Source organism: Cryptomeria japonica, chromosome 5 (genome assembly GCF_030272615.1).
Source record: "Cryptomeria japonica chromosome 5, Sugi_1.0, whole genome shotgun sequence".
In the NCBI taxonomy this organism is placed as follows: domain Eukaryota; kingdom Viridiplantae; phylum Streptophyta; class Pinopsida; order Cupressales; family Cupressaceae; genus Cryptomeria; species Cryptomeria japonica.
The window spans coordinates 431,481,156-431,488,900 of record NC_081409.1 but is presented as its reverse complement, the minus strand read 5'-3'; positions in this window follow the sequence as shown (position 1 = coordinate 431,488,900).

Genomic DNA, 7,745 nt, shown 5'->3' with positions numbered 1-7,745 from the left:
AATGATTTGATTGATAAATGCACCAATTGATGAGGAACAATGACTAATTGATCCAAATTGACATGATTGAGAAAGACGACGATCGATGACAAATCGATCGCAAAATGACAAGATTGACAAGAGGACAAGAATCGATGACAAAATAGATCACAAGACGACAAGATTGATGACAAAATGATCAAAAGACAAGAATCGATGACAAATCAATCACATGATGACAAGATTGATAAGAGGACAAAACCCTAATTAGGATTGACGATGTCCAAAATGATGACAAATGAATACGCACATAGATGCGATAGGATAAGATTGACCAAAATCATGACTAAAGATTGTTGTCAACAAGACCACATTCGAAAGCGATAAGAATGAGGAATGCAGAAGAAGGACTCGATGCTCGCAAATGATAAAGACCAAGTGCGCAACATAGAAGAAATGTTAATGTGATGCAAAAACCCTAAAATAAGGCAATGCACAAATGTTAAAGTATGACTCCGCAAGCGTTGACCATTTTTTGATGTCTACAAATTCTAGTTGCCCTCGATAGTTGCTAGAATCGAGTGAATAGTAGGGGCTCCACTTGATAGTTGCCATTAATCAGACCCTCCTGCCATAATTAATGGGTGGGTTGTTCATCCCGATCGGGGTCTCATTGAGGGCTCTCTTGTCAAGTGGAGGATGTCTTGTCAATCAGCGAGCGGTATAAATCTGAGGCTCTTCTATCTCATCCGCCATATAGATATAAGGGACCTTCCCCTACCTTTAGAGAGCCTTCCCGGCCGGCCCCTAATATAGAATAGTGCTGGCTCGATGAAGAGCTTGACTAGAGGCCTACTATCTAGTCAGGGCCCAATGTAGTACCCCGATAGTTTGGATGGGCATCAACCACCAATCTTGATCCGGTACTTCTGCGCCAAGCCCCTACCTATATGACTGGGCCCTATTCATATCCTCTGCTCGCTACAATATAGGCATGGCACTGGAGTTGCTATTGCTGTTCCCATGGAAGTGTTTGCGAGTATGGGGCAGTCAGAGATTCATAAATTCATAGCAGCTGGACGACTCGCCATCATGATCGGTCCCAGGCCCTCTGGGGGCAAGAGAGATTGGAGCGAACCCAGCCTGTGATTCATATCATAGTCCATCTGACGCCCCAGCTAGATAGTAGGGCTGCTCATGACTAGATCGGTCGAGGCATGTGTGGGGAATTACTATAGAGGTGGGGGTGGGGGGTTCTATTGCAACCAGAAATAACTAGGAGATTCCCGGAACCCGAATATGGCAATAAATGAGAAAGAAGCACTGCTATTATAAAGAAGGGGTAGGGGTCGAACGAACATATTCGTCGGTTTTATTTATAGGGAGAGGGACTGCTATTAGCTATTATAGTAGCGGGGTGTTCATGGGGAATTCTATCTCCCAATGCAAGGTGAATGCTTTGGCCCACTTGGCAAAGGGCCCCTACTATAAATCCACTCACTCCCGGTCCTACGCTCCAAAATAAGCTTTCTGAATCGATCAATTCATCGGACATTTCATCTGGTAGGGCCTTTATTTTGATAGATATTTAATAGTTGATGGCAGGTTCATACTATTTACGTCACATGAGTGGTGTGGGGGGTAAAAAAGAGGCTTGATAGGGGGAGACCTAGAGATATAATTCCCCCCCACCTGGGGGCCTCTCCTCCTCCCACCCCCTGCGGTCCTACCATTCCCCAATTAATAGCTCCTTCCCCTACTTTAGGCTAATTAATTAATTAATTAAGGGCACCCTACTTCATAATTAAGTGTGCATTCATAGGGACTATAGTTTGGGTCTTCCTATGAATGCACACTTATTAATTAGCCTGCTAGAGTAAGGCAGGTTGCTGCCTCCAGGAGATAGGATAGGAAAACCTATCCCAACTATAGATGCGAAAATTGCGGAGATAGAGTGGATAGAGAAGAAGGAGGTATGTTACATATATAATCTAGCCCCTTAGAATAGTAGGGCTAGCACGATTCTAGATCTATTTTAGCGCAAGCTTTTACTAGAATGCCCATTATTCTATAGGCTCGCCCCCCTAATATTTGCCCTTTTTTAGATTATTCTAGTGAGCTGATTAATTAAGTACCATAGAATGCCAAGGGAATGCGCCCCATAGAATTGTAGGGGGCCCGAGGGCAGTCAAGCCCTAAAATTCTATGGAGTGCCCCGGGGAATCTTTAGTTCCCCTGAGCCAGCCTTCCAGGGGTTATTCTAGCATCATTATAGTGGGCTGATTAAATAGATTAATAGGAACTATAGTTTCCTAAATGTCCCACCCTTTCATCAAAATTCTATTGCATTGTGTCGTTGTTTCACCTTTCACATCTCCACCAGCACTAATGGTAGTAGGGGAATTCCCACTCTATAAATGGTGTAGCCAACTACCTTCTCTGAAACTGCTGAGTCACTCACAATAAAGGAACCATAAGCAGATCTCAAGAGTAGAACAGAGCTACGAGGATCCCCTACTATAGTGCCAGGAACCGGCAAGGCAAAGCTTACAAGCTTAAGAGTAGTGATAGGTAGGTAGGCCTTTCTGTAGACGGGCCCTTGCTTGGAAACACAAGGTTGATCAAGGAACCAATTGAATCAACTCAAGCGCAGCAAAATTATTGATTCCTAGGAAGTGGGATTAGTAGTGTGATTCATGTTGGCAACCACCTCCTTTGGCTAGAAACTCATATGGGTAGGGGCGAGGTAGCACAGCTCTTCGAGAGGCCCCACCCCTTTAGAATAGTTATAGTAGGGGCCCTACCACCCTTACTATCTATAAGCAAAGATAGGTAGTGGGATCAGAATGAGAATGTGAAGGGAGTCCACTCTCTCTCTCTGATAGCCAGGATTCTCCATCCACTGGGTACAGAGGTCAGTAATATGATGGGAGTTCCATTCGCCAGTGCTTACTATGGTGCCCCACCCCACATTAATAATATTAGTTGAGTAATATGATTGACCCAGTTAGTGCACTAGAATAGATCAATTGCTTGCTTGCGAAACCCACCCCCCTGCCTATCTGGTCCTGGGGCTGGCGCAAATGATGGCAAAGCTGCTGTTGCTACCACGTTCAGAGGTTGCCACTCAATTCCTCTTATAATAGTAGGGGCTCATAGCATGCACACTGCCATTATGGCAATAGGGTGATGTGTGTGGGGATGGGTGGGGGGTTATATTGGCCCCTACTATTCTTAGCTAGACCCTACTATTCTAAAGGGCTGGGCTTCTCTCTCGTACTAGATATCTTCCTGGTTCCATTCTCTCTTGGTTAATGCCGCTAGCCTACTATCACATATGGCCATAGTAGGAAGATGTTTCATGATCGGCCAGGATCGGCAGATTCTTGAGCAGAACCAGCCAACTCCCTATAGATAGTAGGGCAAAACTCCTTCCATGCCAGAAATGGGAGCATACTCTGAACGGAGCGGTGGGCAGCAAATAATTTCATATAGTCAGGGAAATGCCGCTAACTGGATATGCTTCTTCTCATGCCAAATCTAGCCTCATTCCTAAAAACATGGGAGGGACAGACAATAAACATGTACGGGGGCCCTAGTACAGAGCTTTATGACTTTGAAGAGGCCCCCTACAATTCTATGGGCCGTAGGCAGACCTACTAGTAGAGCCAAGGTAAGGACTGGCCCATGTGTATGTTCGTCACTTCCCCTCTTCAACCATCTCACTCGAATACCAAGCCTATGTAGAATAATTCCCCCCCCCCCCTTCATAACTATAAGAGGGTAAGTTGTATTTGCTCGATTCTAGTGCGGGCTGATTAATTGACTAATTAATGGCAAGGGTAATATATCTTGCTTATTCGCCCCCTACTATTTGAAGGGCTGGCCCCTTTAGAATAGTAGGCCTAGCCCCATACCATTCTAAAGGGCTAGCCCCCTACTATTTAAAGGCCCCCCTACAATTTGGCTAGGCGATTCTATAACTATCTAGCAGGCTTGAATTTAGCGGCTCACCCTACAATGGCTTATTCTAGCGGGCTTATTCCCTAAAATTATATGGACTTGCCCTACCCCCATAGAATTGGGCGGGGGGCCTTTAGAATGGTAGGGGGTTAGAATAGCAATTAATTAACCTGCTAGAGTAGAAGCCCATAGAATTGGGCGGGGATCAGTCAATTAATCAGTGAATTAATTAGTAGATTAATACGCCTGCTAGCCCTTCAAATAGTAGGGGGCTAGAATGCTTGAATAAGCTAAAATAATAACTATTGCTTCCTTGGGGTTATAGCCAACCCCTAGAAGATAAATGGTGCCGAAGCCCAGTAAATTATAGGGTTGGGTTGGGAATAATAGTAGTGCCAAGGGGTTCTATTCAGCAAAGCTAGGTTCTCTAGGTTGATGGGCCATGGATATCGAACTAACAAGGACGCTTGGCGGGCACTAAAACTGGTACTTTTACTCGGGCAAAGAGGTAAACTGATAGCTATGCTACTGGATATGGATGGATCAACTTAATTTGATTCTTCAAGGTGTCAACTAAGTAATTGGCATTATCAATTGCTTTTGCAAGCCCTTTAGAATAGTAGGGGGGTGGCTACTATAATTGCTGCCCATGCCTCTCTTCATTGCCTATGCTTCTAGCGCTTCTCCAACTGGATCAATTGGTTTTGAAACGAGTGCTTAAACTGGCTCTAGTTCTGAATCTAGATATAGGGAAACAAGGTCAATTATATCTAGATTTGCTTGCCACTGGACGATCGTTGGATTGGGGACTGAAGAATCTATCACTTGGTCAATTGCCTTTGCTGGTGAATCTGTTCAGAATCTCAAACAGGAGGACCTTGGACAATAAGGTAAAGAACTTAATCTTTGCCTATTGGCATGGGATCTCGATCTCACCTTCGAACTACCTTTCCCACTGCTGCTTATATATATTCTATGGGGGGCCCACCACCCTTTCAAGTGCATGCCTTATCGCATGACTCATAGCCCTTATACCAATGTGTAATGAGGGTCTATCATCTGATCATCTATCATGGCCCATCGAACAGGCTTTTATCCAGTTCACTGTCTCTCCCTATGTCTTTTCCCCTATTGATGGCTCTTGAATGAGAAGATGCTGTTGGGAATGGACTTTGAAAGTGTCATTTACGTGCCGATGATATACGAGATCTTTCTCCAGGGACCGGGGATGCAGGCTAAATTGAATAGAGCATATGACCCTTAAGACGTACTATGCTAACGTTGTGAGAATGAAATCTGTTTCAGTAGAGAATGCATCCCTATAGTCTCTAGAGGTACTCAATTTTCTAGCCCTTCACTTGACCGGCTCAGGGAAACCACCTGATCATCCCAGGTGTATAAGCAAGGGAAGCAGATCTAGTAGCACCACCTTTCAGGAGCAGTAGTTTCATCAGCAGCATCCTATTATAGCCGATCCACCACCAGCAACAAAGCAAGTTACTTACTGAGAAGCAGCAGAAGCCCTATCTCCCCTATCTATGGCAGGAGAAGGACTAGATTATGATGTTCCTGATCGAGAGTCTAGTTATGATGCTCATGGTTCAGATCCAGACCTTAGTGATCTAGATTATGAGTTTCAATATTGTGCATCTAGATTATGATGTTAAAGATCGATAGCTTGATACGACCCAGAGCCAGTTGTTTCATATCCTCCAGTTGCAGATCCAATTGATCAAGCTGTGGGGCCCCTACAATTTTGATGGAATCAGCTTGCTAGCCTATAGAATGGTAGGGGGGTGGGGGGCATAATTGTAGCACTAGGAACAGGTTTTCCATTTGAGGGTTGCCCTTCTACTCTATATTGTTCTCTCAAGTGATTACTTAATCCTCCCTCCCACCCCGGGTTTTTTTGTTGCTGGCCCGCCTCATTATCAATCATGAGATGAAAGATGCCCCCCCTTTCTATAGTTAGGTAGGGGCTGCCTGGAACTTCGGAATCACCCTACCTTTATAGTGTAGTGCGTGATGACCAATCAATTTGGTGCTTCCTACGATTTTTCCATTCTATGGTAGCCCTGATCCCCAGCTGATATAGAGGTAGGGCTTCGTGCATGCAGGTATGGAATCTTCATTTCCTATGTCCGGCCCCACGGGCACCAGATCCACTTCCGGAGATGGCATGAAAAGAAAGGTTGACAAACAACCTTTAGGTACTTAGTTCCCCCCTCTCCCTATCTCTTGACCCCCTCTCTACTATGGTGGGGCCCGGGTTGGGAAGTTAGGGGAAGGTCTTCCTAACCAACCCCCTCATGATTCATAGCATAGCTATTATGAGAAAGTGTCCAGTGTTTCCATCCTCTCCGATTCACTCCATTACGATCGATTAGACACATAGATCATGAAACTAGTCATAATTCGGGTGGGTGGGAAGCCCTTCAAATAGTAGGGGGTTCCGAGATGGGGGGGGAATGCCGAGTTGTGGGTGGGAGGAGGAGAGGTATAGGCACGCTTTTCTTTGCTTGGATCAGGGACCTAGCTAATGCATGCAACGAGGGAAGCAGAGTAAGCTACCCTTTTTTCTCTTAGCCCCTATCATTTATTTGTGGCGATCGCCTAGGGACACTTCAGGAAGTTTTCACTGTAGAGATAGTGAGCTAGCTAGAACCGATCTACTGCACCGGGAAAAAGGGGAAATGCCACATCGGATTGATGGCCGGAATGAGCAGGCCAATGGACCCCCTACTATAGATAGGCGAACCGGAGGGGTTCTAGAGAGAAATTTGATGTACCTCTACGGGCGAGCTTAATTAATCAGCCTGCTAGAGTAAGGGTGGGTGGGAGGAGGAAGTATAGTGGTGAATTATTGTCATTGTTAATCTAGGTTAGGGAGAATCTTTCTCTTGTGGAATGCCTACAACAATAGAATAGAGGGCCGACCATCACTGTAGAGGCAATCGACCTAGAGACCCATTAGTAGCTAGGGTGGATTGGACTACTTCCTTTCTCTACCCCTACTCTAGATAGTGGTCTTTCTGAGTTCTTTACCCAAATGTCCCGGTCGGAAGCCAATAGTGGGGCTCGGCCTCTGTATGGAACTGGCATCATCCTGGTTCCTGGGGCAAATGAATATTCCGAAGAGTTCATTGATGAGCCCACCCCACTAGCTATGAATAGAGCCCAAAAGGAGCTAGTGCTAATTCTACCATGGGATCTGCACTCGAGAATACAACATAGTTGCTAGTTCCACATTTATGACTCGTATCTTCCAGTTCCTAGGAAAGGCCCTACTCTATAATGAATGGGGGTCTGCTGCCCCTATTGGACTATCAAGCCTCTTCTCGTGATTAGTCTATGGGCCTAAATCTAGATTCCTATTTCATCTAATTGGTCCCCCTACTATAGAAAGGGCACCCTATAGATAGTAGGGGGCTCCTTTGGGTGGGAGGGAGATTAAGCTGTGTTTTTCTAATCACTCCTCCAGGTTATCCCTCAACAACTAATCTACCTCTTAATTAATCAGTAGTCAATTAATTATGAATTAATAAACCTGCTAGAGTAAGCTAGAATACGGGAATAAGCAATATAATAAACCTCCCGCAATATAGATAACCTTCCTACTATAGTAGCTCCCAGGGTGGGAGGGATTCTAGTAGGAAGGTTAATAGCCATTGCAATTAATCTACCTCTTTATGGCATCAGCCTACGGTGTCCCCTGCCATTAATGTACACTTGCTATAAATAATAATAATAACCCTCTTATTAATGTACGCCTACTAGAATAAGTAGATATATAATACCCTCGT